Source organism: Mobula birostris, chromosome 1 (assembly GCF_030028105.1).
Source record: "Mobula birostris isolate sMobBir1 chromosome 1, sMobBir1.hap1, whole genome shotgun sequence".
Taxonomy (NCBI): Eukaryota; Metazoa; Chordata; class Chondrichthyes; order Myliobatiformes; family Myliobatidae; genus Mobula; species Mobula birostris.
Window position 1 is genome coordinate 63340433 of NC_092370.1, and position 22678 is coordinate 63363110.

Below are 22678 nucleotides of genomic sequence, written 5' to 3' on the forward strand. Positions count from 1 at the left end.
GCTCCTTGTGTGAGAAGTGGGATGGCTAGGAAACCTCCAGTCTCCCTGATAACTACATCTGCATGAAGTACATTGAGCCGCAGCTCCTTAAGGAAATGGAATGGCAGGTCATGAGCTTCAGCTCACATGGGAGAATGAGGAGTTGAAAGATAGGGGTGACTACCTCTCTGTAGCTCCTGAGGCAGTTCCCTGTGTGACTGATAGGAGAGGAAAAGGGAATAGGCAGCCAGTGCAGAGTACCCCTGTGACAATTCCCTCAACAGCAAGTATACAGGTTTGGATACTCTCAGTGGGTATGACCTGCCAGGGGAAAACTGTGGCTCTGTGGCTGTGTAGTAGTGATAAGGAGTTCCATAATTATAGGAGTAAAAGCAGATTTTATGAAGGTGAAAGAGACATCCGGATGGTGTGTTGCCTCCCAGGAGCTGGGGTCAGAGACATCTCAGATCAGATCCGTGTCATTCAAAAGGGGAAGGGAGAAAAGTCAGAGGTCATGGGGTACATATTGGCACCATTGACATACTGTGGGTAGGAAAAGGGAGGAGGTCCTCAAGGGAGAGTGTAAGGAGTAAGGCCAAAAACTGAAAAGCAGGTCTTCAAGGGTATTAATTTATGGATTACAGCCTGTGCCGTGCGCCAGTGAGGGTAAGAATAGGATGATTTGGCAGGTAAGTATGTGGCTGAAGAGTTGGTGCAAGGGACAGGGTTTCAGATATCTGGATATTTGGGATCTCTTCATGACCAGTACAAAATGGATAGGTTACAACTGAATCCAAGGAGGACAGGTTTTCTAGAGCAGTTGAGGAGGGTTTAAACTAATTTGGCAGGGGGATGAAAAACTGAGTGATAGGGCTGAGGATGGAACAATTGATATGCAAGTAGATGCAGTGTGTAGTGAGACTGTGAGGACAGTGAGGCAGTCAGTGGGATGAGGTAAACTGTAACAGGAGCCAAAAAAGAGGTGACAAATACAGCACTGATGGTGTTATATTTGAATCCATGCAGGTAGATGATTGTGGCTGAAATAAAATCATAGTTGGGAACTTAAATCCAAGGGTGCTCATTGGATTGAAAGGACAGGCAGGCAGGCAGTTGGTGGGGGGGGGGGGCTGACCTATTTGTAAAAAGTGAAATCAAATCCTTAGAAAGAGGTAACAGAGAATGAGAAGGCATAGAATCCTTGTGAACAGGAGATAGAAAAGGCATGTAAAAAAGGTAATGTGGCGATAATCATGCAGGATTGGAAAATTTCAATATGCAGATTGATTGGGAAAATAAGATTGGTAGAATGACCTTGAAATGGCTTTTTAGAGCAGCTTTTGGTTAAGCCTACTACAGGAAAGGTGTTATTATTATATATTATATATTGGGTGTTATGTAATGACCCAGATATGATTAGGGAGCTTAAAGTAAAAGAACCCTTAGGAGGCAGTGATCATAATATGATAGAAACCATCCTACAGTTTGAGAAGGAGAAGCTAAAATCAGATGTATCAATATTACAGCGGAATAAAGGGAATTACAGAGGAATGAGAGAGGAGCTGACCAAAGAAAAGAGATGCCAGCAGGGACGACAGTGGAACAACAATGGCCGATGTTTCTTGGGGAAATTTGGAAGGTGCAGAAAAGTTACATTCCAAAAAGGAAGAAGTATTCTAAAGGGAGGATGAGGCAACCATGGCTGACGAGGGAAGTCAAAGATAACAAAAAAACAAAAGATAGGGCATGTAATATAGCTAAAATTAGTAGGAAGGTTAGAGGATGAGAAAACTTCAAAAAAAAAACACCAGAAGGAAACTAAAAAAGCTATAAAGAGAGAAAAGGTGAAATATGGAAGTAAACTACCCAATAATATAAAAGAGGACATAAAAAGATTTTTCAGGTATATAATGAGTAAAAAAGAGACAAGAGTGGATATCTGACCACTGGAAAATGATGCTGGAGAGGTAGAAATGGGGGAACAAAGACATAGTGGGGGAACAATAAATATTTTATGTCAATCTTCACTGTGGAAGATACTAGCAGAATGTGAGAAATGTGAGAGTGTCTGGAGGCAGAAGTGAGTGTCATTGCTATTAAGAAGAAGGTGCTTGTGAAGCTTAAAAGTCTGAAGGTAAATAACTCACCTGCAGCAAATGGACTACACTCCAGGGTTCTGAAAGTCTAGGACCAGAGGGCACAGCCTCTGAATTGAAGGACATCCATTTAGAACAGCAATGAGGAAAAATTTCCTTAGTTAGTGGGTGAACTACTCACTATAGTGGCAGCAGAAAGTAATCGCAGAGGCCTCTCAATCAACACCAAGAAGACAGAAAGCATGGTCATCTCCAGAAAGACAAACATCCCAAGATGTGCGATCAAGATCAGAAATACAAACATTAAACAAGTCAACAAATTCAAATATCTTGGCAGCCTAATAACAAGTAATGGCAGGTGCGACGCAGATATCAAATACAGGATAGCAAAGGCGAAAGAAGCTTTCCAGAAAATGAAGACCATATTAACTGACAGAAAGATGAGCATGTACACTAAAAACAGAATACTGCAGTGCTACATTTATTCTATCCTGACTTATGGAAGTGAATGCTGGACCATTTCTCCAGCAATGGAAAAGAGACTAGAAGCAGCTGAATTATGGTTCTACAGGAGAATGTTAAAAATATCACGGACCACACACACATCAAATGAAGAAGTTCTCAGAAGAGCCCAAGCAGTTCGATCACTCATACCAACAATAAGAGAAAGACAACTCAGATTCCTAGGACACATCATGCGGAAAGATGAACTAGAAAAACTCATACTCTCTGGAAAGATTGAGGGGAGCAAACCTAGAGGAAGACCTCGGCTTATGTACATCAAAAGCATAGCCAGGTGGCTACACATCGAGGAAATGGAAGTCATCCAAAAAACGAAGGGTAGATCTACATGGAAAACCATGGTCACCAAAGTCTGCATCAGATATGGTACCTAGACAGACAGACAGTGTGATGAATCTATGGAATTCTTTGCCACAGATGGCTGTGCAAGCCACGTTATTGGGTATATTTAAGGTGGAGGTCGATCAGCTCTTGGCTAATCAATGCATCAATATTTATGGGGAGAAGGCAGGAAAATAGGGTTGAAAATGATAATCAACAGCCATGATGAAATGGTGGAGCAGAGTCAATGAGCCGAATGGCCTAATTGTGCTCTGGGTCTTAAATTACTAAATTTAACTAAAATTCATATTTTGTTCCTTACTGGATTACCCTTGCTATACAAATGTTTAGAACAGTGATTAACTTCAAAATGTACTTCTCTGTTAAAGTCGTTTTTGGACGTTCTGAAAGTAATTTAAAGAAATTATATAAATTTAACAATTTCTGTTTTTTAGCGTATCAAATGAGTCTTTTTTTTCACTGATGACTGTCTGCAATTATACAATAAGGATAAAGTGATGGACTGCTGCCTTAAGATCCAAGACCCAATTACTTCAGTACACCTCCAGGGTCATAGTCAGCTCCACAGGCAATATATATATGTATCTTCCTTTTTGTTAACAATACAAACACAGTTACTAACAGAAATGACAGTGTCATGTCCTCCAACAGCACAAATAACTGAACAGGTCAGCCATGCGTTTTCATACTCCCTGGCTTTTCACTTATCCTGATGTTTCACAGCTTGCCAAGGCAGCAGCTCTATCTAAGAACACAAGAAATTGCAAAGCATTATAGAAAAAGCTGAGTCTATTTACCACAGACTCCGTACACACTTACATGCCTTAGAAAAGCAGCTAACCTAACCAAAGTCTCCACTCACCCCAGTGATTCTTTCTTCTCTCTCTTATAAGGCAGAAGGTATACATACTACCAGACTCAGGGAGAGCTTCTATTACGCTATTATAAGACTAATGAATGGTCCACTCGTACAAGAAGATGGATTTTTGAACACACAATCTATATTATTGTGGCCTTGCACCTTATTGTTGGCTGCACTGCACTTTTTCTTCATCAGCAAAGCTTTATTTTGCATTCTGTTATTGATCTTGCTTGTACATCCTCAATGCACTGTTGTAATTAAATGATCTGTATGGATTAAAAGTTCAAAGTAAATTTATTATCAGTATACATACATGTCACCATATACAACACTGAGATTTATTTTCTTGTGGGCATTCCAAGAAACATCAATGAACAACTGTACACAAGTACAAACAACTAATGTGTAAAAGACAACAAGCTGTACAAACACAAAATAAATAATAATAATAATATTTAAATAAGCAAAATATATTGAGAACATGAGATGAAGAGTTCTTGAAAGTGAGTCCATAGGCTGTGGGAACAGTTCAGTGTTGAGGTGAATGAAGTTGCCCCTTTTCTTCAAGTGCCTGATGGTTGAAGAGTAACAGCTGTTCCTGAACCTGGTGATATGGGTCCTGAGGCTCCTGCACCTCCTTCCTGAAGGCAGCAACAAGAAGACAGCATGGCCTGGGTGGTGGGGGTCCTTGATGATGGATGCTGCTTTTCTGCAACATCACTCTTTATTCACTGCTCATTGGTGGGGAGGGCTTGACCTATGATGATCTTGGCTGTGTCCACTACTTTTTGTAGGCTTTTCCATTCAAGCACATTGGTGTTTCCATATCAGGCTGTGATGCAACCAATTAGTATACTCTCCACTGCACATTTTGTCAAATTCTTAGATGACATGCTGATCTTTGCAAACTTCTAAGAAAACAAAGGTGATGCCGTGCTATCTTTGTCATAGCACTTATATGCTGGATCCAGCACAGTTCCTCTGCAATGAGAGTCTCCATCCCAAATGCTGATTCATCACCACCTTTGATTTGGCCAACAACAATGGTGTCATCTGCAAACTTAAATATGCCATTTGGAGCTAAGCTTAGCCTCCCAGTCTTAAGTACAAAGTGAGTAGAGCAGGGAAGTAAGCACACAGCTTTGTGGAGCATCTGCGCTGATGGCAGGCAAAACAAAGTTCAGTACATGTGACAATTATATACCATCTTAGCAATTCAGTGGTCATTTTATTTCTATATTGGAATCTTGCTGCACCTAAAACACTGGAACATTATAAGTCACAAGTAATTTGGTAACTATTTCTGAAGTTAGTTTATACTTGATCGTCAACAAATGTGCAGCTCTTTTGTCACATAGAACATAGTGTTTAGCAAGAACTTTATGTATAAGGTTAATGGTGGTTAATAATTATAGGTTCAGTTTATTTCTTTGCACCATGCTGCATTGATACAGTTGACAGAGAGGAAAAATCCTCCTATCATTAAACCTATAATTAATGGTATATATTTATACCATGTTAGCTTGCCTCGAGGACGAAACCAATACTTAAGGGTATCATTTGAATTGTTTATCAAAATATCTATTCAACTAACAGCAATGAAGATGCATAATTAATTAGTGAAATATGATAATTCATTCAGGTAAGATATTCAGGTTAGTACACATTCAAGCCAAGACCTATACAATTATATATTAATATTAATATCCTCTCATCTGATGGAACTATTTGTAAATCTTGAACAATTACCTCAGCCGCTTCACAATTTCATGATAACAGATTCATTTTCTGTTTTAAATATAGTTTCAAATTATCATTTTATTTCATCGTAAGTTATTCCCTTGTGATTGTAACTATTTCTCTGCCTTATAGCCTTATAGACTGATATCAAAACTATTCGACCTGAAGAAGAGGAGATCAGTTACTTTCATTAAAATATCTCTTTCCTTTATATTCAGTTTTTTGTAGGTAACTTTAGTTATTGTCCTTCGCCTTCAGAATATCAGCAGTGTAACTGTGTAAATACATCAACAGGTAAACCGGGAAAATTATATCTGCAATTTATAATACTCAAGTCCCCGAAGCTGTAATGAAGGATGATCAGGAATTGAGAGGGGAAAATTCAAAATAAAAATTCCTGCCCTTATTTTTCGATGTAAATCAGATACTAAGTACATGATTGTGCTTCACATCCCTGGCATTGGTTCAATTCGCCTGTGTGGATGGATCAAGATGCATCACTAGACTGGACTTTTATTTCATAAAAGGGGAAAATTGTCTCAAATTCACAGTACTGGCTCACAAACTGGACAATGTAGTCTACTTGTTTGGCAACATTTTGACCAACATTTTGTCCTTTCATTCTGCACGGCTGGATTTTATGATGGCTACAAGAGCCCTAATAAACACCAGTAATTTTAAGTTTCTTTCCAAGGTGAATAGTATTGAGTCTTGGACATGAACTTCTATTCTTTCATTGTGGTTGAATAAAAATCATAAATCTTCCTCTCATAGGACTGTGGGAGCAACACTGAATCCACTTTCAGTATCTCTCTGGAAGTGTATTCCAGGTACTCACTGATCTCTGACATAGATTAGGTGAATCACGTTGGTCAAGGCAGTCTTGAGGAAGACTTCATAGAATGCATCAATGATAGCTTTCTTGAACAGCATGTTACTGAACCTACAAGAGAAAGTGCTATCTTAGATCTGGTCCTGTGTAATGAGACAGGTGAAATTTGTGATCTTGTAGTTAGGGATCCTCTTGGAAGAGTAATCACGGTACAAATGGAGGGTGCAATAGTTCAATCTAAAACCAGTGTACTATGCCTAACCAATGGAGACTACAATGGAATGAAGGAGGATTTGGCTAGTGTAGACTGGGAACAGCGGCTCTGTATAGCGACATTTGAGGAACAGTGGAAGACTTTCACTGTTCTGGAAGAGATGACCAAGTGTAGTGTATCTAAGTTTGCTGATGACACTAAACTAAGTGGAAAAGCAAATTATGCAGAAGATATGGAGGGTCTGCAGAGAGATATAGATAGGTTAAGTGAGTGAGCAAAGGTCTGGCAGATGGAGTACAATGTTGATAAATGTGAGATCACCAGTTTTGAAAGGAAAAATGGAAGATCAGATTATTATTTAAATGGTGAAAAATTGAAGCATGCTGCTGTGTATAGCGACCTGTGAGTGCTTGTGTATGAATCACAAAAGGTTTGCTCGCAGATGCAGCAGGCTATATGAAATGTTGGCTGTCATTGCTAGAGGAATTGAATTTGAGAGCAGAGAGGTTATGTTGCTGCTGTATAGGGTATTGGGGAAGCTGCTGAGGATGTTCACCAGGTTGATTCCATAGATGAGGGGGTTAGACTATGAGGAGAGATTGAGTCACCTGGGAATGTACTTGCTGGAATTCAGAGAAATGAAAGGAGATCTTATAGAAACAAATAAAATTGTGAAAGGGATAGATAAGATAGAGTCAGCAAAGTTGTTTTCAGGGCTAGGTGAGACTAGAACTAAGGGACAAAGCCTCAAGATTCAGGGAAGCAGATTTAGGACAGAGAAGAGGAGGAACTGCTTTTCCCAGAGAGTGGTAAATCTGTGGAATTCTCTGCCCAGTGAAGCAGTGGAGGCCTACTTCAGTAAATATATTTAAGACAAGATTGGATAGATTTTTGCATAGTAGGGGAAAAGGCAGGTAAGTGGAGATGAGCCCATGGTCAGATCAGCCATGACCTTATTGAATGGTGGAGCTTGCTCCTATTTATTTTGTTTTTATGTTTTTATGGAACATTTTCCTCTCCGATCCCCTCCAAATCTCTTACACATTACCTTAAAAATACAATACATACACATTCTGTTAATAAGAGCTCATACACATTATTATGTGATTCAAATGTCATACTGAAAATTTGTTGACTTCTGAAAATTGTGATTTATTATCAATGAAAGTAGGATGATCTCCCTCCTGGTCCTTAACCTTGCAAGTTGAACATGTATTACACCTACCCCTACACTCCCTCACTACCATTCAGGGCCCCAAACAGTCCTTCTAGATGAGGCAACACTGAGTGTATTCAGAACTCCGGGTGTGGCCCAAAATAAATTGGGAGACTGCTTCAACAAGCATCTATGCTCCATCTACCACAAAAAACGGGATCTCCCAGTGGTCACCCATTTTAATTTCACTTCCCATTTCCAATCCAATATGTCAGTCCATGGCATCCTTTACTGTTGTGACAAGGCCACAGGCAGGTTGGAGGAGCAGCGCCTTATGTTCCATCCAGGTAGCCTCCAACCAGGTGGCATTAACATCAATTTCTCAATCTTCAGGTAATGCTCCCCCAGCCTCCCTTCACCATTCCCCATTCCCATTTCCCTCTCTCATCTTATCTCCTTACCTGCCGATCTCCTCCTTCTGGTGTTCCTCCCCTTTTCTTTGTTCCACGGCCTTCTGTCCTCTCCTATCAGATTCCCCCTTCTCCATCCCTGTATCTCTTTCACCAATCAACTTCCCAGCTCTTTACTTCACCCCTCACCATCACCCCGCCCCTCCCCCCTAGTTTCACCTATCAACTTGTGTTTCTTCCTCCCCTCCCCCCACCTTCTTATTTGGACTTTTTTTTTCCCAGTCCTTCTGAAGGGTCTCTGCCCAAACAACGTCGACTATACTCTTTCCCATTGATGCTGCCTGGCTGCTGTGTTCCTCCAGCATTTTCTGTATGTTTCTTGGATTCCCAACACCTGCAACTTTTTCTTGTTTGAAATTGAAAATGATTTTTAATGGTTTATCTAGGAGCACCTATGTAGATATGAAAATCAGTGGGTCAAGCAGAGTCTGTGAAAAATACATATACTATTTATGACTTAAATTCATGCCTTCTGGTATTAGACATTTCAACCCTGGGAAAAAATACTCCTGTCTATTCTACCTATGCCTCCCATAATCTTTTACACTTCTATCAGATCTTCCCTCAGACTCTGCTGCTCCAGAGAAAATAGCCTAAGTTTGTCCAGCCTCTCATTGTCTAACTTCTTTAATCCGGACAGCATTCTGGTAAACCTCTTCCACACACTCTTCAAAGCCTCAACATTCTTCCTATGATAAGGCAAGCTCCTGTTCGAGTCTCACCCAGCCTCAGTTAAAAACCCCTGCTCACATTTATCCATCACTGCCCCTAATAATTTTATCAAATCTCTCCTCAATTCTCTATGCTCTATGGAATAAAGTCCTAATCTGTTCAACTTTTCCTTATAACTGAGGTAACATCCTCGTAACTTTTCTCTACACTCATTCAATTATATTACATAAAACATAGAAATCAACAGCGCAGTACAGGCCCTTCGGCCTGCAATGTTGTGCCAATCATGTAATCTACTCTAGAAACTGCCTAGAATTTCCTTACTGCTTAGCCCTCTATTTTTCTAAGCTCCATGTACCTATCTAAGAGTCGCTTAAAAGATCCTATTGTGTCCACCTCTATCACTGTTGCTGGCAGTGTATTCCACACACCCACTACTCTCTATGATAAACTTACCTCTGACATACCCCTTGTACCTACTTGCAAGCCAAGTTCACTCAACCTACTCTCATAAGGCACACTGTCCAATCCATGCAACATCCTTGTAAATCTCCTCTACACTATCTCTATAGTATCCACATCGTTCCTGTAGTGAGGTGACTAGAACTGAACACAGTACTCCAATTAGGGTCTAACCAAGGTCTTATATGCTGTAACAATACCTCATGGTTCTTGAACTCAATCCCACGGTTGATGAAGGCCAACACACTATATCTCTTCTTAACAACATTGTCAACCTGGAAGTAGCTTTGAATGTCCTATGGACACGGACTCCAAGACCTCACTGATCATCCACACTGCTAAGAGTCTTACAATTAATATTATATTCTGCCTTCAAATTTGACCTTTCAAACGAACCACTTCACACTTATCTGGGTTGAACTCCATCTGCTGTTTATCAGACCAGTTCTGCATGCATGCTATCAATATCTCGGTATAAACTTTGACAACCCTCCAGACTATCCACAAAACCCCCAACCTTTGTGTCATCAGTAAACTTACTTACCCACCCTTCTACTTCCTCATCCAGGCATTTACAAAAATCACAAAGAGAAGGGGCCCAGAACAGATTCCTGTGGAACATCACTGGTCACCGACCTCCATGCAGAATACGTACCATCTATAACCACCCTTTGCCTTCTGTGGGCAAAGCGATTCTGGTTCCTTGGTCTCCTTGGATCCCATACCTTCTTACTTTCTGAATGAGCCTTTCATGGGGAACCTTATCAAATGCCTTATTGAAATCCGTATCCACTACGTCCAGTGATCTACCTTCATAAACTTTTTTTGTTACATCCTCAAAGAATTCAATCAGGCTCGTAAGGGATGATCTGCACTTGACAAGCCATACTGACTACCCCTAACCAGATTATGTCTCTCCAAAAGCTCATAAATCCTGCCTCTCAAGATCTTCTCCAGCAACTTACCCACCACTGAAGTAAGACTCACCAGTCTTGGTTATCCCTATTCCTTTTCTTGAACAAGAGAACAACACTTTGCAATCTTCCAATGCTTTGGTATTTCGCCTGTCCCTATTGATGATGCAAAGATCATCACATGAGGCTCAGCAATCTCCTTCCTCGCTTCTCACAGTAGCCTGGGGTATATGTTATCCAACCCCAGAGACTTAACTAACTTAATACCTTTCAACAGCTCCAGCACATCCTTTTTCTTAATGTCTATATGCTCAAGCATTTCTGTCCACTCCACTACCTCCTCCGACTCCATGCACATGTTTCCAGTCTTGCTCTTGATTGGTTCTATTCTCACACTGCTTATCCTCTTGCTCTTCACATACTTGTAAAATGCCTTGGGGTTTTCCTTAATCCTGATTGCCAAGGCCTTCTCATGGCCCCTTCTAGCTCTCCTAATTTCATTCTTGAGCTCCTTCCTGCCACCCTTCTAATTTTCTAGAGCTCTAACAGTACTTAGTTTCTTGAGCCTTTCATAAGCTTTTATTTTCTTCTTAACTAAATTTTCTACATCCTTTGTACACCAAGGTTCTTTTATCTTACAATCCTTTCCCTGTCTCAATGGAACATACCTATGCAGAATGCCATGCAAATGTTCCCTGAACCTATGCAGAACGCCATGCAAATGTTCCCTGAACATTTGCCACATTTCTGCCATGCATTTCCCTGAGAATATCTGCTCCCAATTTAGGTCTCCAAGTTCTTGCCTAATAGCATCATATTCCCCCTACCTCAATTAAATGTTTTCCCAAATTGCCTTTACCATAGCGCTGGAAAGGGATAGGAGAAGGAGATAGAGTAGCAATCACTACCTCCAAAGTGCTCTCCCATTGAGAGGTCTGACACCTGACCAGGTTCATTTCTCAATAGTAGATCAAGTACAGCCTCTTGTCTAGTTGGCTTATCTATATACTGTATCAGGAAACCTTCCTAAAAACACCTAATAAAGTCCTTGATATCATTCTTGTAGGTAGTTGATGAAAAAAAGGCACAATACTCCAAATTAAGTCTCAACAACATCTTATACAACTTCATCATAATATCCATTCCATCTCCTGTACTCAAAACTTTGATTTATGAAGCTCAATCTGCTAAAAGCTCTCTGCATGATGCTATCCATTTGACAGCACTTTTGAGGAATTATGGATCTGTATTCCCAGATTCCTTTATTCTCCCTAGCTCCTCAGTGCCCCAGCATTCACTGTGTAAGTCCTGTGCTGGTTTGTCCTCTTAAAGTGGAATGCTGCACACTTGTCTGTATTAAATTCTATCTGCCATTTTTCAGTTTATTTTTACAGCCTGTCCAGATCCCATTTCAATTTTTGATACCCTTCCTCACTGTCCATCGTGAACCCAATTTTGCTGATCCGGTTTACATTATCACATGAATCATTGATATAGAAGAACAAACATCAGCAGACCCCAACTCCGATCACTGAAGGACATCAGTCAGAGCTGCAAACTACTGTTACCACTCTCTGCTCTCGTCCTCTGAGTCAGTGATTCCCAACTTTTTTTTATGCCATCAACCCTACCATTAACCGAGAGATTGTGGACCCCAGGTTGGAAACCCCTACCCTATGCCAATTTACTACTTGATCCTGAATGCCAAGCAACTGCAACTTCTGGATCAGCCTCCCATAGGAGACTTTGTTTAAATGCCTTGCCTTTGGACACCGTCCACTGCTTTGCCTTCATCAATTTTCCTGTAACATACTTGCAAAATATTTTATAATTGGTTGGACACGAACTATCATGTTGATTATTCCTAATCAGGCCCTGTCTATCCAAGTGTATGTACTGTTACAGTATATATCTTGTTCCTGAGAGATGCTCTTCTGCACACCACTGTTGTAACGCATGGTTATTTGAGTTACTGTCACCTTCCTGTCAGCTTGAACCAGTCTGCCCATTCTGCTCTGACCTCTCTCATTAACAAGGCATTTTCACCCACAGAACTGCTGCTCACTGGATGTTTATTTTTGTTTTTTGCACCATTTTATGTAAACCGAGATTGTTGAGTATGAAAATCACAGAAGACCAGCAGTTTCTGAGATACTCAAACCACCCCGTATGGCACCAACAAATTTCTTCTCCAAACAGATGTTTGGCCTGAACAAAAACTGAATCTCTTAATACATCTGCATGTTTTTATGCATTGAGTTGTTGCCACATGATTAGCTGACTGGATATTTGCATTAACAAACAGGTGTGCCTAATAAAGTGCTCACTGTGTGTATACCTAATGACCTATCTCTACTGTAGCTCCCCTTCACTCACCACTCTGGCCTTCTTGCATTTACACTCTCTGTCCTGATACAGCTGACAATTGCTTTTCCCCCACAGATGCTGCTGCACCCACTGAGACTTTCCATTCTGAAGCACCCACAGGATCCTGTATGTTTGAATATTCAATTTTTAAACTCAATTTATACAGATGCAAACTGTCTAGCCTCTCTCAATAGGTCTACCCTCTCATGCCGGAAGTAACTTAGTGAATCTCCTTTAGACTATCTCCAATGCCACTATACTCCATCTTTTCTGAAGCAAGAGGTCCAACTCTGTGAACAGTATTCCAGGTGTGGCCTGATCATACCCTGTACAACTGGGTTAAAAAAAACCTTCCTATTCTATACTGGACAATTGACCTCTTAACTATTGCTGGACCTACCTGATAACCTAGAATGCACTAGAATACTTACAGATCCCTCTGAAACTCACTCATTTGCATTCTCTCTCCATTTAGACATGATCCATCTGGTGAAATGCCACATCTCACACTTCCCAGATTAAATTCAATTTGTTAGATTTTCACCCAGACGCTTAATCATTCTATAACTTATTGCAGAAATGCATCATGCCCTTCACAACATACCCTTCCACCTATTTTAATACCAATAACAAATTTGGAAGCTCCTCTTCCAGGCCATTAATATATATATATATATCAATCCTCATCAATACACATCCTTCAACATCTTGTGTTCTCTGTTAATTGCACCAGCCCCTGGTGTGGCAGCTTGTCAAATATCATATGGAAATCTAAATACAGTACATCTCCTCTGTAAAAACTCATCCTTTCACATCCCCAAAGAATTTTAGTAAATTTATCAAACAATTTACCTTTCAATAAATCTACATTGATCTGGTTTGATTCCATTCAGCTTACCCAAAATGATTAGTTATTTCCTCCTTGATTATTGACACTACCATATTACAAAAATATACACTCAGTGGGCACTTTATTAGGTAGCTTCTTCTTGTTCATATCCTTCTGCTGCTGTAACCTTTCCACTACAAGGTTCAACACGTTCTGCATTCAGAGGTGTTCTTCTGCTCACCACTGTTGTATCGTGTGGTTATTTGAGTTACATAGAAACATAGAAAATAGGTGCAGGAGTAGGCCATTCAGCCCTTCGAGCCTGCACCACCATTCAGTATGATCACGGCTGATCATCCAACTCAGAACCCTGTACCAGCCTTCCCTCTATACCCCCTGATCCCTTTAGCCACAAGAGCCATATCTAACTCCCTCTTAAATATAGCCAATGAACTGGCCTCAACTGTTTCCTGTGGCAGAGAATTCCACAGATTCACCACTCTCTGTGTGAAGAAGTTTTTCCTAATCTCAGTCCTAAAAGGCTTCCCCTTTATCCTCAAACTGTGACCCCTCGTTCTGGACTTCCCCAACATCGGGAACAATCTTCCTGCATCTAGCCTGTCCAATCCCTTTAGGATTTTATACGTTTCAATAAGATCCCCCGTCAATCTTCTAAATTCCAACGAGTATAAGCCTAGTTCATCCAGTCTTTCATCATATGAAAGTCCTGCCACCCCAGGAATCAATCTGGTGAACCTTCTTTGTACTCCCTCTATGGCAAGGATGTCTTTACTCAGATTAGGGGACCAAAACTGCACACAATACTCCAGGTGTGGTCTCACCAAGGCCTTGTACAACTGCAGTAGTACCTCCCTGCTCCTGTACTCGAATCCTCTTGCTATAAATGCCAGCATACCATTCGTCTTTTTCACCGCCTGCTGTACCTGCATGCCCACGTTCAATGACTGGTGTATAATGACACCCAGATCTCTTTGCACCTCCCCTTTTCCTAATCGGCCACCATTCAGATAATAATCTGTTTTCCTGTTTTTGCCACCAAAGACGATAACCTCACATTTATCCACATTAAATTGCATCTGCCATGAATTTGCCCACTCACCTAACCTATCTAAGTCACCCTGCATCCTCTTAGCATCCTCCTCACAGCTAACACTGCCGCCCAGCTTCGTGTCATCTGCAAACTTGGAGATGCTGCATTTAATTCCCTCATCCAAGTCATTAATATATATTGTAAACAACTGGGGTCCCAGCACTGAGCCTTGCGGTACCCCACTAGTCACTGCCTGCCATTCTGAAAAGGTCCCGTTTATTCCCACTCTTTGCTTCCTGTCTGCCAACCAATTCTCTATCTACATCAATACCTTACTCCCAATACCGTGTGCTTTAAGTTTGCACACTAATCTCCTGTGTGGGACCTTGTCAAAAGCTTTTTGATAATCCAAATATACCACATCCACTGGTTCTCCCCTATCCACTCTACTAGTTACATCCTCAAAAAATTCTATGAGATTCGTCAGACATGATTTTCCTTTCACAAATCCATGCTGACTTTGTCCGATGATTTCACTGCTTTCCAAATGTGCTGTATCACATCTTTGATAACTGACTCTAGCAGTTTACCCACCACTGAAATTAGGCTAACCGGTCTATACTTCTCCGGTTTCTTTCTCCCTCCTTTTTTACAAAGTGGGGTTACATTAGCCACCCTCCAATCCTCAGGAACTAGTCCAGAATCTAAAGAGTTTTGAAAAATTATCACTAATGCATCCACTATTTCTTGGGCTACTTCCTTAAGCACTCTGGGATGCAGACCATCTGGTCCTGCGGATTTATCTGCCTTTAATCCCTTCAATTTACCTAACACCACTTCCCTACTAACATGTATTTCCCTCAGTTCCTCCATCTCACTGGACCCTCTGTCCCCTACTATTTCCGGAAGATTATTTATGTCCTCCTTAGTGAAGACAGAACCAAAGTAATTATTCAATTGGTCTGCCATGTCCTTGCTCCCCATAATCAATTCACCTGTTTCTGTCTGTAGGGGACCTACATTTGTCTTAACCAATCTTTTTCTTTTCACATATCTATAAAAGCTTTTACAGTCAGTTTTTATGTTCCCTGCCAGTTTTCTCTCATAATGTTTTTTCCCCTTCCTAATTAAGCCCTTTGTCCTCCTCTGCTGAAATCTGAACTTTTCCCAGTCCTCAGGTGAGCCACTTTTTCTGGCTAATTTGTATGCTTCTTCTTTGGAATTGATACTATCCCTAATTTCCCTTGTCAGCCAAGGGTGCACTACCTTCCTTGATTTATTCTTTTGCCAAACTGGGATGAACAATTGTTGTAGTTCATCCATGCGATCTTTAAATGCTTGCCATTGCATATCCACCGTCAACCATTTAAGTGTCATTTGCCAGTATATCTTAGCTAATTCACGTCTCATACCTTCAAAGTTACCCTTCTTTAAGTTCAGAAACTTTGTTTCTGAATTAACTATGTCACTCTCCATCTTAATGAAGAATTCCACCATATTATGGTCACTCTTACCCAAGGGGACTCTCACGACAAGATTGCTAATTAACCCTTCCTCATTGCTCAATACCCAGTCTAGAATAGCCTGCTCTCTAGTTGGTTCCTCAACATGTTGGTTCAAAAAACCATCCCGCATACATTCCAAGAAATCCTCTTCCTCAGCACCCTTACCAATTTGGTTCATACAATCTATATGTAGATTGAAGTCACCCATTATAACTGCTGTTCCTTTATTGCACACATTTCTAATTTCCGGTTTAATACCATCTCCAACCTCACTACTACTGTTAGGTGGCCTGTGCACAACTCCCACCAGTGTTTTCTGCCACTTAGTGTTATGCAGCTCTACCCATATCGATTCCACATCCACATCCTCCCGGTTAATGTCGCCTTCCTGTCAGCTTGAACCAATCTGGCCATTCTCCTCCGACTTTTCTGACTAACAAGGCATTTTTGCCCACAGAACTGCGGCACACTGCTTTTTTTTTGTTTATTACACCATTCTCTGTAACCCCTCGAGACTGTTGTGCATGAATATCTCAGGAGATCAGCAGTTTCCGAGATAATCAAACCACCCCAGCTAACACCATCATCTCACAGTCAAGTCACTTAGACCACATTTCTTCCCCCATTCTAATATTTGGTCTGAATAACAATTAAACCTCTTGACCAGGTCTGCATGATTTTGTGCATTGAGTTGCTGCCACATGATTGGCTGATTAAATATTTGCATTAACAAATAGGTGTACAGGTGTATCTAATAAAGTTCTACTTGCTGTATGGTAACTTAAGAGGCCTCCAGGAATGCATTTCTGGAAACTGAAGAGTAAGCCATGAGCTACTATATGTACAATTTGCTGAGATGCTGCTTCTGACAGAAAAAATTCTATGTCACGAAGATGCTAATGGGAAATCAGTACAGTTAATATCATTGTCACTGCGTGTGATAATGAACTCATGTTATTTGATTAAGTATGATTTAGTGCACAGTATCTGACAGCAACAAACCTAGAAAAACATTATCTGCATTGTTCTAAAAATGTTCATTTTCACATTTATGTTTATATTATGTACTTCGAGTTGTACACAATTTTAATACATTGTGTAGTGTTCAGGAAGTGGTATGATGTTTGTGTGTACCAATGTAGGATGTCTGAGATCCCCTCTAGCATCCAATTCCCCCTACTTCTGGGCTTGACACAGGTAGGGAGCTTTTGCATGTTGGCAAATGCTGTTTAAAAGGATCTCAATTCTCCAGTGAAATACCTTGTCAAATTAGAATTCAGTTTACAGCACAATCCCTTCCCCAATGCTCAGCTAATAACACATTAAAATTTCACTAACCATGAACAATGAACATGTTTATACAACGTACTTTTGCTACAGTACTGAATGCAAATTGCAGTACATTTTCAGATGTACATAAATAGAAATGAGCCTACAATTTAACTGTTGGAGGTCATTGTCCATTGCTAAACCTGACATCTTACTTGCAGGTGTCCTCAACAGTTGCTGAAACATATACTAAACCTTCCTTCATCTGTGCTTTGGTGCATATTGTCCAATTAAGACAACTTTTTAAAATTTTTAATAGAAAATGTGGAGGCAGCAGGCTTCTGCTCCAGATTTCAAATAAGTGATGACAGGAAATAAAATTCAAACTACGTCCTAGACATCAGGGGAATGAAAGCATTGCCTTGCCTCCACAGGAGTTTTGATTGTTTTCACACTCATTCCAAATCTCCATATTGTGTCTTAGCCAAAGGTTTGTCCATGCTCAAAAATCAGATGCATGGCAGGCTCACCATTTGCCACACCCAACAGTTCATCTGGCGAGCCCAGTAGTTCATGAGTGTTGCAGTTCAGGTGGTACTCCTGAATCTGGTTTCAAAAGCAGGCACAGGATTTCTAAGACCATTTATGTTTATGCATCTAGCATTTGATGGGAGTTCCTCTGGAATATTGGATGCAGTGAATAATTGCACTTATTTCCAGATGGAAAATTGGGCAGGCTGCATTATGGACAGCTCTCCATCACTTCTACTAATACCATTATGCCCTCACACACAGCACCAAGACTGTAGATCAGAAATAGTTCTCTTAAATAAACAACCACTGTTAAATGCAGCTCACTTATGCATAGCAGAATTTAGATTCCTCAAAAGTGCTTTTCTCTACATAGCATTTACACAAGGGAAGCAAGCCATGGGAATTTGATCACAGTAATCGGTCCATGCCATCTGGTTTTGTGTTGTTTACTTACGCAAGGTCCTTCAAGCCTCCATTTGCAAATTCTACATATCTTCTCCTTTACCACATGACCATGTGTTGAAATTCTAACCTAAGTCTTACCTAACAATTTGCCCTTATGCCTTTCTCACTTGTGGATTGATATATATATAAAATAATAAAACACAGATGGATATTGTTTGTCAATCAGTGTTTTAGTTCCTTATGACTATTAAAAGCACCTTTCTAATCATTCCATACCTTTTTATACCTATAATATCCACAGATCTACTCTTTTCTACCCTGACTATTCTCAATGAATAAACCTTTCCTCTGAAAGGTGAATTTCAAATATTCAGTAACAAACTTGGTGAAAAAAGTTCTTGTCACCTGTGTACTGAATGGCAAACCCTTACATTGAGACTGCCTGACTTAGTTCCAAATATTCAGCAAAGAAAATCATAATTTCTGCATCTGCTCTGTCAAACACCACAAGCATTTTGTATTTTCAGAGGAATCAGCAAAGTCAAAGATGTTCAGAAATATCTTTTGAAAATATATACTTTTCTATTTACTGTGTTCTGAATTTATTGCACAGAAGTCTAGACCTTGGGAATAAATTCACTTTGGCCATGCTAAACTTAGATGGGAAAATTAACTGCCAGTTGTATTCAAGTCCTGAAAGTTTAGTCCCAAGATCATGGTATGGAGTTGATTTATCAGCGGCTGTTGTTCTTGCACGTACATGTCTAGCACTTGTGATTAAATAAAAACTTTTTCCTAAATTTAGCAAAGGCAAAGAACTAAATTTAAATTATTACTTGTTTGCAATTTATTCATGGATTGAAAATGATTCTCTGAAATTGATCAAAACATTGAATAGAAATGAAATAATTTATCAGATCCCCATTTGTCCCTAATGACAAACCAAGAGTTGAAAAAAGTACTTAATTGGGAATTAAGTATTGGTGCAGATCCTCCAGTCCAACACCCAGGTCAATCTGCCAAACTCTGTCTTAAATATTGTCAGTCACTAAACCTCCACTGCCCTTCAAATCAGAGAAGTCCAAAGATTCACCACTCTAAGTGAAGACATTTCTTCAATCTCAATCCCCTTGGACTTGTTCAAAATATACCAGCCAAGTGAAGCAGCATCACCACATCTTTGTAGGTTTCAATCAAAACAACTCAAATTCATATAAATTCAAGAGCATAATGGACTGATCCCTCTTCATACAAGCATTCCACTGTATGAGGAATTAGTCTAGTGAACCAATGCTTTGCTTCTATTTAATGTATATCATTTCTTAGGTTAGATGACCAAATCGGTACCAAGTATTCCGGATGCAGTCCAATCATGGTCTTACATAATTGGGGCAAGCCACCTCTAATATTCAAATTATTTTACAATAAATACTAGCATAGCACTTAAATTTCTAAATGCCTGCTGAATGTAAATCGTGTGGCCTATTTGATATTAAACAGCTTTTATCTGCAGGACAATAAGATAAACCTGACAGGATGTATGAACTATCATTACTATAGAAAGTGTGCAGAATGTAGAATTGGTCCTAAACATCTGAGTTAGGTACACAGGATTTGAGAGTGGAATTGTGTAAGTATTTTCGAATGTAGGTTAAGCAATTTGCAATTTAATTGATTTGAAATAGTGGTGCATGCAGAGATAGTGTTTATAGAAGCATAACACAAATTTTTAATAAAACATTTCTGTGAAAGGTTTTATAAATTTTAAAATTTAACTTTGAAAGTAAGAAGGATTGGGAGAAGTCTGGTTCTACACTAACATGATATTTATTTTGTCCTGTCCTCAGTCAACACGTACATATTTGAATTTATTTCATAGTACTGTTCCATCCTTTCTTACACTCCATCTGTGAGTCTGAAAATGCCCCATATTGACTGCTGTTACTCGTTATCCAATTGCCTTTTCATCTGTTCTTTTTTCTACGTATGTAGATACTGCAAATATCTTGTATACATATTTAACCTTTGAGACTCAAGCATCATCTATGATCTGTAGTACAGGTCTTCAAATTAGTTTTAATTTTGCCTATATTTTATATAAGAATATTTTGAATCAATTTGTTATCATCTTGAATAGGTCCAAATCCTTTGACTGAATATGTCATATAAACCTCAAAATGCACGACGATGAGAAGCTTGCTTTTTAATCTCTGAACATCCAATCTGTACTGCATTAGTTGCTTATAATTCAGGGATTTCCCAAAGTACTTTTTTTTATTTCTTTCTCTCTTTCTCTCTCCCCGCCTGCTCTATTTTTTCCTTTAGCTGTTACCAACACCTTTCATTCAACCCACTCTTTTTCTGTTATTTTTCAACATATGTTCTCTCAAATTACACTCCCTCAGTGCAGCCACTGAATTCTACAGCTTCTTCAGATTTTCAATCTGAAAATTGAAATCCCTTTCCTTTAGTTTTTCAAGGACATTTTTTCTCAAAATAGGTAATTCATTAGATGGCATTAATTAATTTGACTGGTTCTAGTATCTTACTTGGGAGTTAAAATAACACACTTTCAATTCATAGCTAATGGATGATATGTGCATCTCTGCAGAGTTCCAGACATTTAAGCATTTGGAAAATTTTCATTTCTTCTGTTTAAGAATGAAATAAATTTGAGTGGAATTAACAAATAGTACTGAAAAATAATAGTTTGGATTTATCTACACTAAACTGACCAGATAAACAAATGTTTTGCTAAAATTTATCAAATAAGTGTCATAAGGAATGCATAACTTCAATTGAAACTTCAACATTTAAGAATACTAAGAAGGAGTGAGAATGAAATTAAATGTCAAGAGTTTATTTAAGCATTTCCATATAGTTTAGAAGTGGGATTCGATAAGGGGTGGTCAAGAGGAGAGTAACCAAACTAGTCATTTCATTTTGCATATGTTTTTGAGGTTTTGCACAATTCTTTCACAATTCTTTCATTGACTGATTACATTTATAGGAAAGATGTCAAAAAAAAAATTGAGAGAGTACAGGGAAGATTTACCAGAATGTTACCTGGGTTTCATCTCCTAAGTTACAGAGAAAGGTTGAACAAGTTGGGTCTTTACTCTTCGGAGCGTAGAAGGTTGAGGGGGGGACTTGATAGAGGTATTTAAAATTATGAAGGGTATAGATAGAGTTGACGTGGATAGGCTTTTTCCATTGGGAGTAGGGGAGATTCAAACAAGAGAACATGAGTTGAGAGTTAAAGGACAAAAGTTTAGGGATAACATGAGAGGGTTACCCCTAAACAAAAACATGTTGTGTTTTACTATTTATTGTTATGTTTATTATTTAGTGTTGCGTTTGTTATGTTATGATTGCACTGCCCCTGAGGAACGTTGTCTCATTCTGCCCTGCAGAGCTGATGTATGGTTAGAATGACAATAAAGTTTTTTGAATCTTGAATCTTTGAATCTTGAAACTTCTTTACTCAGAGAGTGGTAGCTGTGTGGAACGAGCTTCCAGCAGAAGTGGTTGAGGCAGGTTCAATGTTGTCATTTAAAGTTAAATTGGATAGCTATATGGACAGGAAATGAATGGACGGTTATGGGCTGAGAGCGGTGGGACTAGGTGAGAGTAAGAGTTCGGCACGGACTAGAAGGGCCAAGATGGCCTGTTCCCGTGCTGTAATTGATACATGGTTATACTGAGAAATGCCACATTGAAACTTATCACTTAAAGACAGTTACTCCACTCAAGTATATTCTCCCCTTCTAGGATACTGACCAGAGATATCTTCTTTTTCTTCCTCAAAGCTACATGAAGAAAGTTTGCAATGAAATAATTCCCTTCATATTATGATCCCTTTTCAGTAATCACATTTTAATGAAAATAAATAAATATGCAAATTCAAAAAATCTGAAACAAAAACAGAAAATGTTGCTAGCACTCAACAGATTAAGCAGCTTTTGTAGAAAGAAAAATACTTAATGTTTCAGGTCCGGACTGTACATGTTTGTACAGTCTCAGACCTGGAACATTCACTCTTTCTCTTACAGAAAATATAAAGAAAGGAAAAGTTTGATAAAGCTCATTCTTTTTTGTATTTACAGCTTTAGTCCTTGTTAAAATTGTACAACAATAAGCTTAATGTATTGATTACATGTGACAGATAGTTGCTAAACTCGTATTGCTCCTGGGAAATGGCATTGAGCCAAATTTGCAACCAGCCACTACATTTCATTATGAGATTTTTATTCTCATTACCTGGACTGTTGATGATTATGAGTAAATTTAAAATTTACTACTTGAACTCTCACTTTGACTTTAAAATCTGCCCCATTCTAAATTTGCCCTAACTATCTGGGAATAGAGAATGTGTTATTGAAAATTAATGAATGGAAATAATTACAAATAATAATTGTAAGTAGAAGATTACTTATTAATATAAGACAAGATTTCTG